Here is an 18,734-nt window from a genome sequence, read left to right as displayed (position 1 = left end):
TGTCAGCTGATTTCTCCCATTGACTTACAGGTAAGGTTAAATGAAGCTGACTGGTAATTCAGAATTATCTCCCCTGGCTGGCTGCATGTGCATACATTCAAAACACAGTTTTAAAAGTCTACCAAAATGTCATGAGGTCTTTTTGTATGGCCTCAGACATTTGATAACAAATATAGGATAAAACCTGGTAATATAACTTTGGGTATGTTAATAAAAAATATCTCTATCTATATTAGGAATCTTTGATTGTTTTTAGTAACACTTTAATCAAATATCACAAACAGATTTAAATTATTTCTGTCAGAGTGGATACAAACAAGAGACCCATAGGGCCTGTATCGCTCACCTGGATATTTACGCAATTGTGCATGGATATAATACTGCCAAATATTTCGTAATTTGACTCTGTCAGCATTTAAATGGGGTGGATGGCAAATTTGACAGCATAAACGTGTACTTCTCTAAATACACATGTAGCGCAAAGATCTGAACCTTCTCCATGTTATGATCCAGGATCTAGGTTTCCAGAGGCAAGGCTGGACCCCAGGGTAAATCCTATTGGCATTAATGTATTATTCTCCTCATAACAAACAAATGTATACAATGTATCTGTTTATCATAGGGTGGGGATAATATCGGTTTGCATGTTATGGTCAAGGTTCTTACTCCTTTGGGAGTGCTGGACAGATGAACAGAAGGGCCAATCCTGGTAGCATATGTGCATTCTTCTCATTATACTCAGCAATTGTACAAATAATACGGTGGGGTGTAAACTCTTTTTGGCCCCGCCCCTCAGCCCCTTGTGGGGTCAGCCACTGGGGGGATGAGCCCGACCATTTGTACAATTGTGAATTCCCATCATCTTAGAATACTTCCAACCAAATATGGTTGATATCTATCTCTTAGTTCCAGAGAAAAAGTCGTATAAAGCAATTATATAGCCAAATTACCCCTATTTGGCCCCGCCCCTAAGCCCCTTTGAGGGTCAGTCCCATCATTTGTACAATTTTAATCCCCACCACCTAGGTATGCTTCCAGTCAAATTTAATTAATTTCAAATTAGTGGTTCAAGAAAAAGAAGTGGTTTGAAAAAATTGTTGACTTTCAGACCACGTACGACATGGTATGGCAAAAGCTCCCCTTGGTGCTTCGGACCCGATGAGCTATAAATGAAGTGGAAAAGGAGTTTTATGCTCTTAAAGTCAATAAATAATTCACGATAAAAAACAACCTGAAATACAGAAATCGGTGTATTAAGCAGCCTGATCCAGTAATATCCCCCTAACCAATCTGTAATCTTTATAAGAGTTCCCAACATAGACCATGCAAACATCTGCATGACAGTCCATATTTTCTTGTGTAGCCTATATTATGGATTTTACATTTGTCAATATTCTCAGCACTAGGGGTGCTTTTAGTGGTGAATATGGTAAGGATGACAGGGAACAGGATATTCTAGCAACCACTTTTATATCTTTGAGGGCCAACTATTATCTGACCAACCATATGCATTGTGAAAGGAAATTTTACTAAACTAGAACATCCAAAAGCTAAATACTGTGATCTTTAGATGCCGATCTCTGTAAACAACATTGTGGTGTGCCTCTGTCATGTTCAGTGTGATTATCACTTAAAACTAATCCCTCTCCACTCTTTTTATAGAAGCCAGTTACTTGAATAAACAATATTGTTACCATGAACGTTTATACCTATATTCAGGGACAACGCCAGAGTGACATTTTGTGGTGCTCATCAATTTTTGTTTTTCAACTTGCTTATTTTCTGTCTCCAAAACAGTCATTGTTTTGGGCTCCCTCTTGATTTACTTTATATTTTTAGATATTTATTTTTAAATAGAGATAACTTTATTTCTGGGACTAAATGCCAGTCTACTTCCTTATTGGAAAATGACAAAAAATTCAACAGTAAGGTAGGTGACTTCTCACTGTGCCTACACCAGTACTTCTATTCTGCCTACACTTAAAAAAGCTGAACAAACTCTCAATAAAATGAGACAGTCCATTTGTTGACACATTGACCACAGAAACAAATTATCAGGTTAGGTTTTTAATCTCATCTTTCATTTGCACTGCATTCATATCATTTTCATACATCATGGTAGTGGCCGGCATAAATACTTGTGAAGAAAAGTTCTTTCTTCCCCTGTTACAGAATGTAATGCATGAAGTGTTTTATTACAGTAGATAGGGTGATATGTGGTCACAAGAAGCCACTTCTGGGTGTGTTATTACAGAAGATAGAGTGATATGTGGTCACTAGAAGCCACTTCTGGGTGTGTTTTATTACAGTAGATAGGGTGATATGTGGTCACTAGAAGCCACTTCTGGGTGTGTTATTACAGAAGATAGAGTGATATGTGGTCACTAGAAGCCACTTCTGGGTGTGTTTTATTACAGTAGATAGGGTGATATGTGGTCACAAGAAGCCACTTCTGGGTGTGTTATTACAGAAGATAGAGTGATATGTGGTCACTAGAAGCCACTTCTGGGTGTGTTATTACAGAAGATAGGGTGATATGTGGTCACAAGAAGCCACTTCTGGGTGTGTTTTATGACAGTAGATAGGGTGATATGTGGTCACTAGAAGCCACTTCTGGGTGTGTTATTGCAGTAGATAGGGTGATATGTGGTCACAAGAAGCCACTTCTGGATTTGTTATTACAGTAGATAGGGTGATATGTGGTCACTAGAAGCCACTTCTGGGTGTGTTTTATTACAGTAGATAGGGTGATATGTGGTCACTAGAAGCCACTTCTGGGTGTGTTTTATTACAGTAGATAGGGTGATATGTGGTCACTAGAAGCCACTTCTGGGTGTGTTTTATGACAGTAGATAGGGTGATATGTGGTCACTAGAAGCCACTTCTGGGTGTGTTATTGCAGTAGATAGGGTGATATGTGGTCACAAGAAGCCACTTCTGGATTTGTTATTACAGTAGATAGGATGATATGTGGTCACTAGAAGCCACTTCTGGGTGTGTTTTATTACAGTAGATAGGGTGATATGTGGTCACTAGAAGCCACTTCTGGGTGTGTTTTATTACAGTAGATAGGGTGACATGTGGTCACTAGAAGCCACTTCTGGGTGTGTTATTACAGAAGATGGGGTGATATGTGGTCACTAGAAGCCACTTCTGTATGTGTTATTACAGTAGATAGGGTGATATGTGGTCACTAGAAGCCACTTCTGTATGTGTTATTACAGAAGATAGGGTGATATGTGGTCACTAGAAGCCACTTCTGTATGTGTTATTACAGAAGATAGGGTGATATGTGGTCACTAGAAGCCACTTCTGGGTGTGTTTTATTACAGTAGATAGGGTGATATGTGGTCACTAGAAGCCACTTCTGGGTGTGTTATTACAGAAGATGGGGTGATATGTGGTCACTAGAAGCCACTTCTGGGTGTGTTATTACAGAAGATAGGGTGATATGTGGTCACTAGAAGCCACTTCTGGGTGTGTTATTACAGTAGATAGGGTGATATGTGGTCACTAGAAGCCACTTCTGGGTGTGTTATTACAGTAGATAGGGTGATATGTGGTCACTAGAAGCCACTTCTGGGTGTGTTATTACAGTAGATAGGGTGATATGTGGTCACAAGAAGCCACTTCTGGGTGTGTTATTGCAGTAGATAGGGTGATATGTGGTCACTAGAAGCCACTTCTGTATGTGTTATTACAGAAGATAGGGTGATATGTGGTCACTAGAAGCCACTTCTGGGGGTGTTTTATTACAGTAGATAGGGTGATATGTGGTCACTAGAAGCCACTTCTGGGTGTGTTTTATTACAGTAGATAGGGTGATATGTGGTCACTAGAAGCCACTTCTGGGTGTGTTATTACAGAAGATGGGGTGATATGTGGTCACTAGAAGCCACTTCTGGGTGTGTTATTACAGTAGATAGGGTGATATGTGGTCACTAGAAGCCACTTCTGGGTGTGTTATTACAGTAGATAGGGTGATATGTGGTCACTAGAAGCCACTTCTGGGTGTGTTATTACAGTAGATAGGGTGATATGTGGTCACTAGAAGCCACTTCTGGGTGTGTTATTACAGTAGATAGGGTGATATGTGGTCACAAGAAGCCACTTCTGGGTGTGTTATTGCAGTAGATAGGGTGATATGTGGTCACTAAAAGCCACTTCTGTATGTGTTATTACAGAAGATAGGGTGATATGTGGTCACTAGAAGCCACTTCTGGGTGTGTTTTATTACAGTAGATAGGGTGATATGTGGTCACTAGAAGCCACTTCTGGGTGTGTTTTATTACAGTAGATAGGGTGATATGTGGTCACTAGAAGCCACTTCTGGGTGTGTTATTGCAGTAGATAGGGTGATATGTGGTCACTAGAAGCCACTTCTGTATGTGTTATTACAGAAGATAGGGTGATATGTGGTCACTAGAAGCCACTTCTGGGTGTGTTTTATTACAGTAGATAGGGTGATATGTGGTCACTAGAAGCCACTTCTGGATTTGTTATTACAGTAGATAGGGGGATATGTGGTCACTAGAAGCCACTTCTGGATATGTTTTATTACAGTACATAGGGTGATATGTGGTCACTAGAAGCCACTTCTGGATGTGTTATTGCAGTAGATAGGGTGATATGTGGTCACTAGAAGCCACTTCTGGATGTGTTATTGCAGTAGATAGGGTGATATGTGGTCACAAGAAGCGACTTCTGGATTTGTTATTACAGTAGATAGGGGGATATGTGGTCACTAGAAGCCACTTCTGGGTGTGTTATTGCAGTAGATTGGGTGATATGTGGTCACTAGAAGCCACTTCTGGATGTGTTATTGCAGTAGATAGGGCGATATGTGGTCACTAGAAGCCACTTCTGGATGTGTTATTGCAGTAGATAGGGTTATATGTGGTCACTAGAAGCCACTTCTGGGTGTGTTATTACAGTAGATGGGATGATATGTGGTCACAAGAAGCCACTTCTGGATGTGTTATTGCAGTAGATAGGGTGATATGTGGTCACTAGAAGCCACTTCTGTATGTGTTATTACAGTAGATAGGGTGATATGTGGTCACTAGAAGCCACTTCTGGATGTGTTATTACAGAAGATAGGGTGATATGTGGTCACTAGAAGCCAGTTCTGGATGTGTTATTACAGAAGATATGGTGATATGTGGTCACTAGAAGCCACTTCTGGATGTGTTATTACAGTAGATAGGGTGATATGTGGTCACTAGAAGCCACTTCTGGATGTGTTATTTCAGAAGATAGGGTGATATGTGGTCACTAGAAGCCACTTCTGTATGTGTTATTACAGAAGATAGGGTGATATGTGGTCACTAGAAGCCACTTCTGGATGTGTTATTACAGAAGATAGGGTGATATGTGGTCACTAGAAGCCACTTCTGGATGTGTTATTACAGAAGATATGGTGATATGTGGTCACTAGAAGCCACTTCTGGATTTGTTATTACAGTAGATAGGGGGATATGTGGTCACTAGAAGCCACTTCTGGATATGTTTTATTACAGTAGATAGGGTGATATGTGGTCACTAGAAGCCACTTCTGGATGTGTTATTGCAGTAGATAGGGTGATATGTGGTCACAAGAAGCGACTTCTAGATTTGTTATTACAGTAGATAGGGGGATATGTGGTCACTAGAAGCCACTTCTGGATGTGTTATTGCAGTAGATAGGGTGATATGTGGTCACAAGAAGCGACTTCTGGATTTGTTATTACAGTAGATAGGGGGATATGTGGTCACTAGAAGCCACTTCTGGGTGTGTTATTGCAGTAGATTGGGTGATATGTGGTCACTAGAAGCCACTTCTGGATGTGTTATTGCAGTAGATAGGGCGATATGTGGTCACTAGAAGCCACTTCTGGATGTGTTATTGCAGTAGATAGGGTTATATGTGGTCACTAGAAGCCACTTCTGGGTGTGTTATTACAGTAGATGGGATGATATGTGGTCACAAGAAGCCACTTCTGGATGTGTTATTGCAGTAGAAAGGGTGATATGTGGTCACAAGAAGCCACTTCTGTATGTTTTATTACAGAAGTCAGGGTGATATGTGGTCACTAGAAGCCACTTCTGGATGTGTTTTATTACAGTAGATAGGGTGATATGGGGTCACTAGAAGCCACTTCTGGATGTGTTATTGCAGTAGATAGGGTGATATGTGGTCACAAGAAGCGACTTCTGGATTTGTTATTACAGTAGATAGGAGGATATTTGGTCACTAGAAGCCACTTCTGGGTGTGTTATTGCAGTAGATAGGGTGATATGTGGTCACCAGAAGCCACTTCTGGATGTGTAATTGCAGTAGATAGGGTGATATGTGGTCACAAGAAGCGACTTCTGGATTTGTTATTACAGTAGATAGGGGGATATGTGGTCACTAGAAGCCACTTCTGGATGTGTAATTGCAGTAGATAGGGTGATATGTGGTCACAAGAAGCCACTTCTGGATTTGTTATTACAGTAGATAGGGGGATATGTGGTCACTAGTAGCCCCTTCTGGATGTGTTTTATTACAGTAGATAGGGTGATATGTGGTCACTAGAAGCCACTTCTGGGTGTGTTATTACAGTAGATAGGGTGATATGTGGTCACAAGAAGCCACTTCTGTATGTGTTATTACAGAAGATAGGGGGATATGTGGTCACTAGAAGCCACTTCTGGATGTGTTATTGCAGTAGATGGGGTGATATGTGGTCACTAGAAGCCACTTCTGGATGTGTTATTACAGTAGATAGGGTGATATGTGGTCACAAGAAGCGACTTCTGGATGTGTTATTGCAGTAGATAGGGTGATATGTGGTCACTAGAAGCCACTTCTGGATGTGTTAATGCAGTAGATAGGGTGATATGTGGTCACAAGAAGCAACTTCTGGATTTGTTATTACAGTAGATAGGGTGATATGTGGTCACTAGAAGCCACTTCTGGATGTGTAATTGCAGTAGATAGGGTGATATGTGGTCACAAGAAGCCACTTCTGTATGTGTTATTAAAGAAGATAGGGTGATATGTGGTCACTAGAAGCCACTTCTGTATGTGTTATTACTGAAGATAGGGTGATATGTGGTCACAAGAAGCCACTTCTGGGTGTGTTATTGCAGTAGATAGGGTGATATGTGGTCACTAGAAGCCACTTCTGGGTGTGTTTTATTACAGTAGATAGGGTGATATGTGGTCACTAGAAGCCACTTCTGTATGTGTTATTACAGAAGATAGGGTGATATGTGGTCACAAGAAGCCACTTCTGGGTGTGTTATTGCAGTAGATAGGGTGATATGTGGTCACTAGAAGCCACTTCTGGGTGTGTTTTATTACAGTAGATAGGGTGATATGTGGTCACTAGAAGCCACTTCTGGGTGTGTTATTGCAGTAGATAGGGTGATATGTGGTCACAAGAAGCACGTCTGGATTTGTTATTACAGTAGATAGGGTGATATGTGGTCACTAGAAGCCACTTCTGTATGTGTTATTACAGAAGATAGGGTGATATGTGGTCACTAGAAGCCACTTCTGGGTGTGTTATTACAGTAGATAGGGGGATATGTCGTGACTAGAAGCCACTTCTGTATGTGTTATAACAGTAGATAGGGTGATATGTGGTCACTAGAAGCCACTTCTGTATGTGTTATTACAGAAGATAGGGTGATATGTGGTCACTAGAAGCCACTTCTGTATGTGTTATTACAGAAGTCAGGATGATATGTGGTCACTAGAAGCCACTTCTGTATGTGTTATTACAGAAGTCAGGGTGATATGTGGTCACAAGAAGCCACTTCTGTATGTGTTATTACAGAAGATAGGGTGATATGTGGTCACTAGAAGCCACTTCTGGATGTGTTACTGCAGTAGATGGGATGATATGTGGTCACTAAAAACCAGTTCTCACTGCATGTTACGAGACATAATAGGTTGATATGTATTCAAATTTCCTCATAAACTGGTTTTCACCATGTGTATCCAAAAGGATTAGTCTTTGATGGGAAGGGGAAGACAGGTAAGCATTCAGTTGTGTGGAAACTGTTCCCTCATTAAACTTATCATGTGCATTGTAAACTGAAGGCAGACGAAGAGACAGCCTTGAGACTATCCTACCCAACATGTTGGGGAGGTCTATCTCAACAATAAAGCAGGACATTAACTTTACAAGGATACGTGAACAGAAAAATAACAATCATTACAAAGCAGGAGAATGTTGATTCTTAGTCAGAAATCATGACACACATTGAAACATGAATAAGTATTTAATCATAGAATCCAAAATATCACAAACATAAGGCAAAATTAGTTTTTAATCTCATTCAATCATTAAGATTTCATTTGCATTTGCAGTAAGTTAAAAACCAAAGGGAAAGTTTGAGCTTTAAATGTTAAAGTTCTACATGCTGAGAGTGTCAAAACAGTATTGACTTTGTTAGTCCTGAAACGTGAAAATCCTTAACAGCTTAGTATATTTTCTAAAAGCTAGTTATGTAACTTAACACAAGTACCAAAATGAGTTGTGGGTTTGTTGTATTTAGCTCATCCCGACACTTTGACTGCAACCAAGTGATGTTAATCCATTAGCCCTTTATACAAACCCTGAAACAAATATACATTGTATGTGAATGCTGCAAGTATTTCTACAATACTTTGGCAAGTCTAATTTCCTTCAGTTTCAGGAAAAAATGAAGCGATTCTCTGGGCTCCTTATATTATACATCAAAATCAAATTTAAATTATTTACATTAACTCAATCACACACAGAAAACAAAAGCATTGCTGTCTGCACAGATCCAGCACTTCAATAAGTTCCCTGATGTATGCCAGGAGAGGAGGCACTTCCATAGGTTCACGATCTGATTTAATCAGCTGATTATGTCAGATACAACTATATGTAACCAAGGTGGCACAGTGCCAATGTTAACTCTTTGGGTAAGTATATATAAATTCTGTGTCAAAAATAGTATTGCTAACAGAAATAGTTTTCTGGTGGACAGTATTTTGGCAGATGGTGATGGCTCCACTGAACTATTCTGATCTGCTTAGTGTGCTGTGTTCAATGACCTGGGTTCTAATATTGATCCTCAATGTATTTTCTGCCATACCCCCAGGTATGTTTCACTTTTCTGATGGAAAACGCTTAATGATTTTCAATGGGTCAGATCATAGAGTGTGGGCTGCAGCCTATAATTTCATGGTTAGTTAGTGGGAAGGAGGGCGAGAGGTTGGGAGGGCATTCAGGAGTAGACTTGAGACAAAGCATAACCAATACCATTGAAGTATGATGACAAGAAGCAGCCTAGATATTGTGCCTGACCACCCAATCCTCAATTTAAAGTCAGCTCTTATGACCAGTCTGGGGTATGTACTGGGGATCCAGAATGCCTACTAATGCAATAAGATAGTGTGTTCTCTATATTCACAGCACATTTTGGGTCAGTGGGGTAGCCTCATGGTTAAAGCGTTCGCTCATCACACGAAGAACCGGGTTCGATTCCCCACATGGGTACAATGTGTGAAGCCCATTTCTGGTGTCCCCAGCCATGATATTGCTGGAATATTGATCAAACGGCATAAAACCACACTCACTCACAGCACATTTCTGATACAGATATAATGGTTTTAAAGATTTTTATCTTCAATCTGAGATATATTGCAAACACCGGTAGTTACACTGTCTTTTGCGGACACAGTTTCTGTTAAATTTCATCAAACAAACTATATACAGGAAATTAAGTACCATTTTTGTTTTAGATTTCATTTTCTGTATTTCCATGAAAACTGTTTTCGAATCTAAACAAACCTAGTTTGTTTGAAAACAAAAAAACAAAATATCTGGAATTTGTAAAGCAAGTGTTGCACCGAAATGCCCCAGCATCCTGTGTTAGTGTGTGTGTGTGTGTGTGTGATAGCTCCATTGAGAAGCTTGTGAGCGTGAGAGCCAGAGCTAGAACACAACAGATGGCTGAGAATATGACCCCCCTCACAGCAGGGCTGATGTCCCCCCTAACTCCACAACCCCCATCTCCACTCCATAGGCGGCATGCGCCGCTCAGTCTGTGTAAACGGTATAGGTTTTACCATTACAACATCTCTCCACATTCCTGGAGGTGTTAAGCAAACAGCTGATAATTTACCTTTCATATCTAATCTGTAGAACGATGCTGTATCTTCATTAGACAAGACCAACTTATATATTATATTTGTTGACAGATGAGCTTTGCAGAAGCACAAAGAGAATCAATTCCTGGATTTGATTTTAACATGCTTTTGTATGTTTACATTTTTACAATTTTGAAGCTTTTTTTAAGTTAACCTCATATCACCCCTGACAACAACCCTGGCTTCTACTCCTGACATGTTCACATTGAAAAACAATAAGCAAAGAAAATAGAGTTGACCAGTTTTTCAATAAGAAAATTACAGACAGTACAGAATATTATTGGTTTTAGTGATGTACTTTCTGAATCATATTACACTTTCTACACTTTTCCTCAGAGAGAGATCATGTACACTATACTGGAAGGAAGGGAAGTTATAAGGAAATGGTAATTTATAAAGAATTACATTCTCTGACGTTCCATTTGTATGGGTGGGTCGATAGGGGCGTTGTGTGTGTATGTGTGTGTGTTTGGGGGGGGGGGGGTGAGGGGAGTCAAAACTGTTGTCAAAACTTCTACACATGGGTATTGTCCACAATGTGAAACCCATTTCTAGTGTCTTCCGCCAAGATATTGCTAGAATATTGCTAAAAGTAGTGTAAAACCTAGCTCACTCACTCACTCCATTTGTATGGTGATATGACCAGACATACTGAGTAGGTTTTGTATTGTGAAGTGACCTAAACACGATACTCATTTACAGAATAACAAACAGAAGAAATAAATCAGTTTCTGTGTTAATACCAAACACAACTGCCCAAAGATATTGCAAATATTTTTAACACAAAGTCTTATCATAATCTGCTACTGAAACAATTAATTTATGAATAGTTTATATATCTGAAGAGAAACATGTTAATGCTTTAGAATATAGTTGTGTTTTAACTTAAAGGTCTATGCTTTAACATTTGTTCTTTGAGTAAATATAATATTATTTATTGTTTGGTTTATTATTGTGACTGCAACAAGACTCATAGCTGTGGTTTCCAGATGTCTTCATCAGGTTTGGAAGACATGACGGCAGTCCAGTCTAAAAACAACTACATGTATCTGTTTTGGATATGGGTCAATATGTAAATGTCCCTGACAGTGAATTATATTTATGTGTATCCTACCGCCAGCATTGGCACATTTTCCTAATAGGTTGCTTCCTAGCCCCAGTATACTGACATAGAGAAAAGCTGATTACAGACAACGAGACGAGAGAATAGAGTATGATATAATACTGCCTTAAGGCATAAACAATATACACTATGAGAGAATACAGTATGATATAATACTGCCTTAAGGCATAAACAATATACACTATGAGAGAATACAGTATGATATAATACTGCCTTAAGGCATAAACAATATACACTATGAGAGAATACAGTATGATATAATACTGTCTTAAGGCATAAACAATATATACTATGAGAGAATACAGTAAGATATATTACTGTCTTAAGGCATAAACAATATACACTATGAGAGAATACAGTAAGATATAATACTGTCTTAAGGCATAAACAATATACACCATGAGAGAATACAGTATGATATAATACTGTCTAAAGGCATAAACAATATACACTATGAGAGAATACAGTATGATATAATACTGTCTTAAGGCATAAACAATATACACTATGAGAGAATACAGTAAGATATAATACTGTCTTAAGGCATAAACAATATACACTATGAGAGAATACAGTAAGATATAATACTGTCTTAAGGCATAAACAATATATACTATGAGAGAATACAGTATGATATAATACTGTCTTAAGGCATCAACAATATACACTATGAGAGAATACAGTAAGATATAATACTGCCTTAAGGCATAAACAATATATACTATGAGAGAATACAGTGAGATATAATACCGTCTTAAGGCATCAACAATATATACTATGAGAGAATACAGTATGATATATTACTGTCTTAAGGCATCAACAATATATACTATGAGAGAATACAGTAAGATATAATACTGACTTAAGGCATAAACAATATATACTATGAGAGAATACAGTAAGATATAATACTGACTTAAGGCATAAACAATATATACTATGAGAGAATACAGTAAGATATAATACTGACTTAAGGCATAAACAATATATACTATGAGAGAATACAGTAAGATATAATACTGACTTAAGGCATCAACAATATATACTATGAGAGAATACAGTAAGATATAATACTGACTTAAGGCATAAACAATATACACTATGAGAGAATACATGTTATAATACTGCTTTCAGGCAAAAACAATTGAGTTGGGTTGTTTGAACTGTTGGAGGACGAGGTGGAATAAGGGCCTAGTGTAAATGCAGGGCTCATTTAAGGAACTTCATTTAACTTGCACCAGTTACATGTTGTCATGAAAACCTAGTTGCACCAAACACAGGCAGGTTGTACCTTGGTCCCTTAAAATTATCAAAGTTGAAACAAAGGCCGCTCTGCTGCCAGTGTCACATGAATTAATGGTAAATACACTTTAGAGGTATTGAGTGTGTTCAAAGAATGCTATTGTGTGGAAAAGTAATGGTTAGTGAGAATGTTTTTTGCATGCACTTTATGTCTGAAGACATAGATATTAGGTTGCATTTTTCAATAATAGGTTTCACTTGTGCAAGTTTTATAAAGCCAAATCAAGCCCTGAAATGTCAAATATTATGTTAAAATGTGGAAAAAACCTACTCAGTAACATTATATGATAACGATGTGAAACTGCCTGTACATTCAATATATACCCTGTTATATATACATTTATGAATACTGTAGTATCTGATATCAATGTATCTTCATCACTTGGAGGAAATAAAGATGATCTGTCTATGGAGCATGTTCTTAAGCTTGATGACAGTAACCAGCTCAAATAGTGAAACTGATTATAGCTGCTGGTTATGAATGTGTAAAGTCCCCACTTTACATACAAGGGCTATACAGGGCACGTCCCAGCTACACATTCCCCTGTCACTCACACAATGCCCCCTCCCCACCATGGGGCCCCACAGTATACACACTTACACTCAGCAGAATAGGCATTCATACACTGAGGCCCTATTGGGGTTAACTTAAAGGTTTTATAGAAGAACTGCATTGATATTCATGAAAGATCCCTTTCTTATCCTCCAGTAGTTGTGAAATATTGACCTATGATCCTTCGGTATTGATTGAGGAATAGATTTAAAGTAAATGCGCTCACTTTCGTTCTTATGCTCGTTTAAAGAGTCAACTATAGCTTTAAAAGATCCTATACTAAGTTTGCACATCATGTCGAATATAAACGTCTTTCGTAAATATACTTCAGTCCCAAACTGAAAAATAGGCTGTCGGTTTAAATAGTCCACATCTAACAGCCATTCACAGGGATCATACATACGTGGGGAAAATCTTGTCAAAATTGCACATATCATGTACGTAGACATTTAAACTCAACCTTAACAGGGCCCCGTAATAAATTACAATGCCAGTAACGCATGTATGAAGTCTAGGTTAAGCCGGACAATGTGGCGGGCGGCATGAACTATACACTGTGTCAACATTGGAGTACTACATTTCGACGCTCTACCACGACACTAGTACCTTAATAACGCTGTGTCGACTCTGCTTGTAAACACCACCAGACATGGCATGCTCATTGACATATGGATATTCAGATTCATTGATAGTACTTGCCGCCGAACTACTTTCTCAGATTAGAATCTCTGCTGAATCTCTCGAAAGGATAGAGAGACAGGTTAATCTTTATAATTGGAATTTGTCTTTTAAGGAAGTTGTTAAATATTTCAAGGTTCAATGTGGCATATCAGAATAAGTGTACAAATGATATTGACATTATTATATGATATTGACATATATGGGACTTTTTGACAAGAATTTCAATGGAATTGTGCACCTCTCTGATACTACATGTTGTAAAGTCCAATATATGAGAATTGTATCCCGTCCCTGAAACCTTACTCCGTCATGTTCTCTGTCCATTTAAGGTGTCCCCTGGCGTAAAACCATACTCACTCACTCACTTACTCACTCACATGTGATTTCTCATCCCATCTCAAAGTATCGCCAAGACAAATGTTTTACCCAAATGGTAAAAGATTCGAAATCGATATCTACTAAAATAAGGAAGCTGAATGCTTTCTCAACACTTCTTCGCCAGAAAGTAGCACCTTCTACTTTGGTGGTCAAAAAGATATGAATTTCAAAAAGTACAATCGCTGCCGCGATTTGGGTAACATTTACGGTACTTGTATTTCGATGCTCGGCTTGATTTATGCGGCTGTTTTAAACTGAAGGAATCCTGTACAGCCTATTTCATTCACGGACACCGGTAACATTATACTAACCTGCACGTATGGACGTCACGGGGACACAAGGAAATCATTATTGTACACACAGACAATGCTATTCATGAGGTAAGGTGTATATTTCAGCCTGACATCCCCTGCTCTTATCGTCGTTGTACATTTCAAAGTTGGGTGACAGGTGTAAATTAAAGTTGATTTAAATCATAGTTATTTTAGCTGATGTAAGTCATTGATCATTCTAGCAGCCAACTCACAACTTAAGCGTTATAATTATCACTTAACATACAATCTGTTTTATGTGTAATAGTTTACCCTTTAATTAAACATTTTCTTTGTTGGTGTTTAACACCGACTCTGCAATATTCCAGTTATATTGTAGCCTGTAAATTAATACAGCTTGGACCGGACAAACTAGTGATTGATATCATGAGCAACATCCTATTCTGTGCGATGACACGCAATCAACCAAGTTTCTGACCACTCCATCCATGTAGTTACAACCAGTATTGACTGCTGAAGACCTATTCCAACCCCGAAACCATATGGGTCTAAAGGGATATCAAAATATACAACTTCCATCATCAATTAACATCAGGTGTGGCTGTAGTAATATTACAAAGGCTTGAATGAGGAAATAGTCCATTACACTCTACACGCTGATATTGATACCATTTGCATTGATAAACGCGCAAACCAATATAATAAACACGCAAACCAATATACAACAATACATAAGTTCATGTCATCATAAGAAAGAGGAGTGATCGCCAGGTACTTAACGATAAGGCCGCAATGTTATGCCTATTACAACACAACCGTATTATCATTCAACCATAGAGAGATTGACATAAAGCCTCACGCATAACTGAACTGTGACCGAAACATGTCACCTTTTCCACACGAATAAACAAGCATCTAGGTTAGAGGGTATTTTGCGTAATATAAGAAATATGTACTTACATGCTTATATACCACCTGGTGATTATGAAAACATTGTATGCAACTTGTCCACACAGAGACAAGCGTCCAATGTCATCACTGGAATATACACCCAACACGCCTTGACAGCTGTCAAGCTAAATTTGTTTACAGGCGTGTTGCACGGAGTTTGTCAATTTCACATAAAACATTCGCTGTCAGGCATATATTACGTAAAATCAATCGCAGAACATTAAAGATTGTAAGTCAGTTTAAGTAACTTACCTGTTAGCCGTTGGTTTGTAGGTCACAAGCCATGTACAGTGGCTATAGTCCGTTTTGTTAAAGAGTCCCCCGGTAAGGTATTACAACGGTATGTGGGTTCTGTTTACGTATAGTTTAGGGAGCATGCCGTGTTAAACTTAAAGCCCCTCAAGCATGGCACCTTGACATTCAACTTTAAACAAACTTGACATTTATATCAGTAAGTGTTATACTTGCATGTTCATCCATTTTTGCTGACTTTTGTTTCAGGAATATTTAGAATATTTACATAAGATTTATGCATATTTGTTCTTGTTTTGTTATAAGAATATGAAACTTATTATCACCTTTATTTAGACTAAGTATTTAAGCCTCATGCCAAATATTGTTTCATTATTATTTCTGAACCTGCTGTTTGTTTTCACTATTACGACAATAGCCCCTGCTTACACATTAGCCAAATATAAGGAAGGCAAATCTATCAGCCCTAACGAGGGATCACGTGAAATAAACATATGTACAGTGTTTTGTTACGTGAGGGAATACTGCGTGACGTGTGGATGAAGGACTTACAACGATCACAACACAGTACAAACAGATGGGTCAGCGTCGCTACAAATAAAAAGCAGGTGGTTATCATCAAATATCCGAGACAGTATCAAAAGAAGGTTAAGATATGTTCTCCTGTTTGAAAATGTCCAGCAACAGGTTTATGATATGACATTGTATTAAAAGTAGCATGTGTTATGTAATATTATGGAAAAGGTATAAACATAATGAAGGAATTTATCACTTAATGGATAGATTGTTAAACCGCTCCAAAAATCTAGGTATCGCAATACCATACATCGATGCAATGTGGGCTTGCTCGATAGACAATTGAGTAACGTTCAAATAAGTTTAGATAGGAGTTTCACAATGTTTGCTTACTTCTGTAGACAAACAAGGCTGCAAATCATCTGGTATACTTTATGATAAATGGGGCGGTTAACTCAAACACTGTATTCATGCGCAGTTTCTGAAGTTACTTTATTGAGCTAAATTACGTATCAGGCGCCGCGAATTGCTGTGCAGAGTCGCATCCCTTGGGAACGCCAGAACCCTATGATTGTGGGTTCGAATCCCGGTTCGCCCCGATTATGTTTCTAGATTTGTCAGCACCAGTGGTAAACGTCTGCATCACTTCGGGCTTTCCTCCCACATTCCTCCCACATTAAGCTGACACGCCGCGATATAACTAAACCCAACCCAACTAAACCCAACTCACTCACTCACTCACGTATTAAACATCGGTTATTTTAAGAATGACATTAAATGACAAACATGTTATCACCATCGTGTGTTTCCGTATCATTAATATCATATTAGGAATAAAAAATATGTATTGTGCTCGCCAAAGGCTCGCAGAATACAATTCATATATTTCTACAATATAATATTTATGATACGGAAACATCCTCAGCTAACAATCTCTCTAGGAACATAATTGTCCACGTATACGGTGATGAATGGATGCAATTACTCATATGACACTGTCTCATTCTGAATACCAAGGAGTATAAAGCATCAAACGGAATGTGAAAGTAATGATATAAGAGATAAATTATTGACGTCAAGGTTATTAACGCATAACTCTACGCAGCCTCTACGAAGAGCTGTTGGTTTGTTTGTTGTTTAACGCCGCACTCAGCAATATTCCAACTATATGACGGCGGTCTGTAAATAATCGAGTCTGGACCAGACGATCCAGTGATTAACATCATGAGCATCGATCCACGCAATTGGGATACGATGACATGCATCAACCAAGTCAGCGCGCCTGACCACCCGATCCTGTTAGTCGCCTCTTACGGCAAGCATACTCGCCTTTTACGGCAAGCATGGGTTGCTGAAGACCTATTCTACCCCGGATGTTCACGAAGAGCAGTGACATCCTTTGTCATCATATTACTATTGTTGGGATGACGTCTGTTTTGAGTCGGTTTAAAAACAAAATCATTAAATTATGCTCAAAGCAAGAATGGAACCCGCCCGGTCTGCTTAAATGCGTGGCCTCCCTCGGGGGAAGCATACAGCATACCCTGTTTGACTAAAGAGGTGAGGGGAGGTGAATTGGGGTTTAACGTCGCGTTTAAGATTATGATGCTAATACAGCGACGTGCATGCACAGACTAATGCCAATTATATAGTGCTAGCCCACTGAGATACCATACCACAGTTTAACATGAATACCCCACACTCCGAGAAGACCAGTCTTTGCTTTCGCCCCTTAGTGCCGAGGGCCAGACAAGGGATTAACAAGTACCATCTTTTAACGTCTTTTGGTATGACGCAGCCGGGAATCGAACCCGAACGGGCGGACGCTCTACCACTAGACCATACAGGCGGTCTGATTTGAATGAAACTTGCTGGGACTGTCACTTTGCCAGGACCTAATGTTCCTTTAACTGCCTTCAGTCATATCCCATTGGTTCGTTCAAACCTTTCCGTGAAGGTCCAGGTTAGAATTTGTCTTCAGCAACTCATGTACCCCACATCATAGGGAACTGGTTTGCCTGCGCCAGACCCCAACCAGCCCACATCTTTTGTTCAAAATGATTATAGTTCAGCGCCGTACTGATATGTAATTAAGTTATTCCGAAATACTGAAATTAAGTGGATCATAGAAGATTACCACTTTGTGAAACCCACACTGTTACGTGTTCGATTCCAAATTCAAAATAGCGCGGTTACACCTCCAGCGAACCCAACTCTACATTGAAAACACAGCATGTTTATCTCCTAATTTAACCAACCTTTGAAGATAACAATGCTCTCAGAAATAATGTAACCATTTGGTTATATTTAGCGGACAGTTAAATCTGACTTAACGGCTGGTCAACAGATAACCAGGTTTTGACTAACCGGACCCTACTGTTAATGGTGATTATGTTCGTGCAAGAAGTGGGGATGCGAAAAGCCGTTACTTCATTAGCCTCGATTACTCCAAGGTTACTACATACATGTATATCCCTCACCTGCGACTGTATATGTATCATATCGTGAAAGGCTGGGTTCGTTCTAGCACCATGACTGCGGAATATCTGATTT

The 18,734-nt window shown here is 38.9% G+C and overlaps 1 protein-coding gene across 1 annotated transcript in view; it reads right to left on the bottom strand.

The window, feature by feature from the left end:
- Positions 1-15,731, bottom strand: part of LOC124132132 (titin-like) — a 168,666-nt gene extending 152,935 nt beyond the window's left edge. The window contains exon 1 of the mRNA XM_046495821.2: positions 15,666-15,731. The gene's annotated coding sequence lies outside the window, so the exon portion shown is untranslated. The remainder of the gene's footprint in view (positions 1-15,665) is intronic.
- Positions 15,732-18,734: the final 3,003 nt, after the last annotated feature.

Source organism: Haliotis rufescens, unplaced genomic scaffold, assembly GCF_023055435.1.
Source record: "Haliotis rufescens isolate VD_foot unplaced genomic scaffold, xgHalRufe1.0.p SCAF_4, whole genome shotgun sequence".
Classification (NCBI taxonomy): domain Eukaryota; kingdom Metazoa; phylum Mollusca; class Gastropoda; order Lepetellida; family Haliotidae; genus Haliotis; species Haliotis rufescens.
This window is presented reverse-complemented; position numbering and strand designations above follow the sequence as displayed.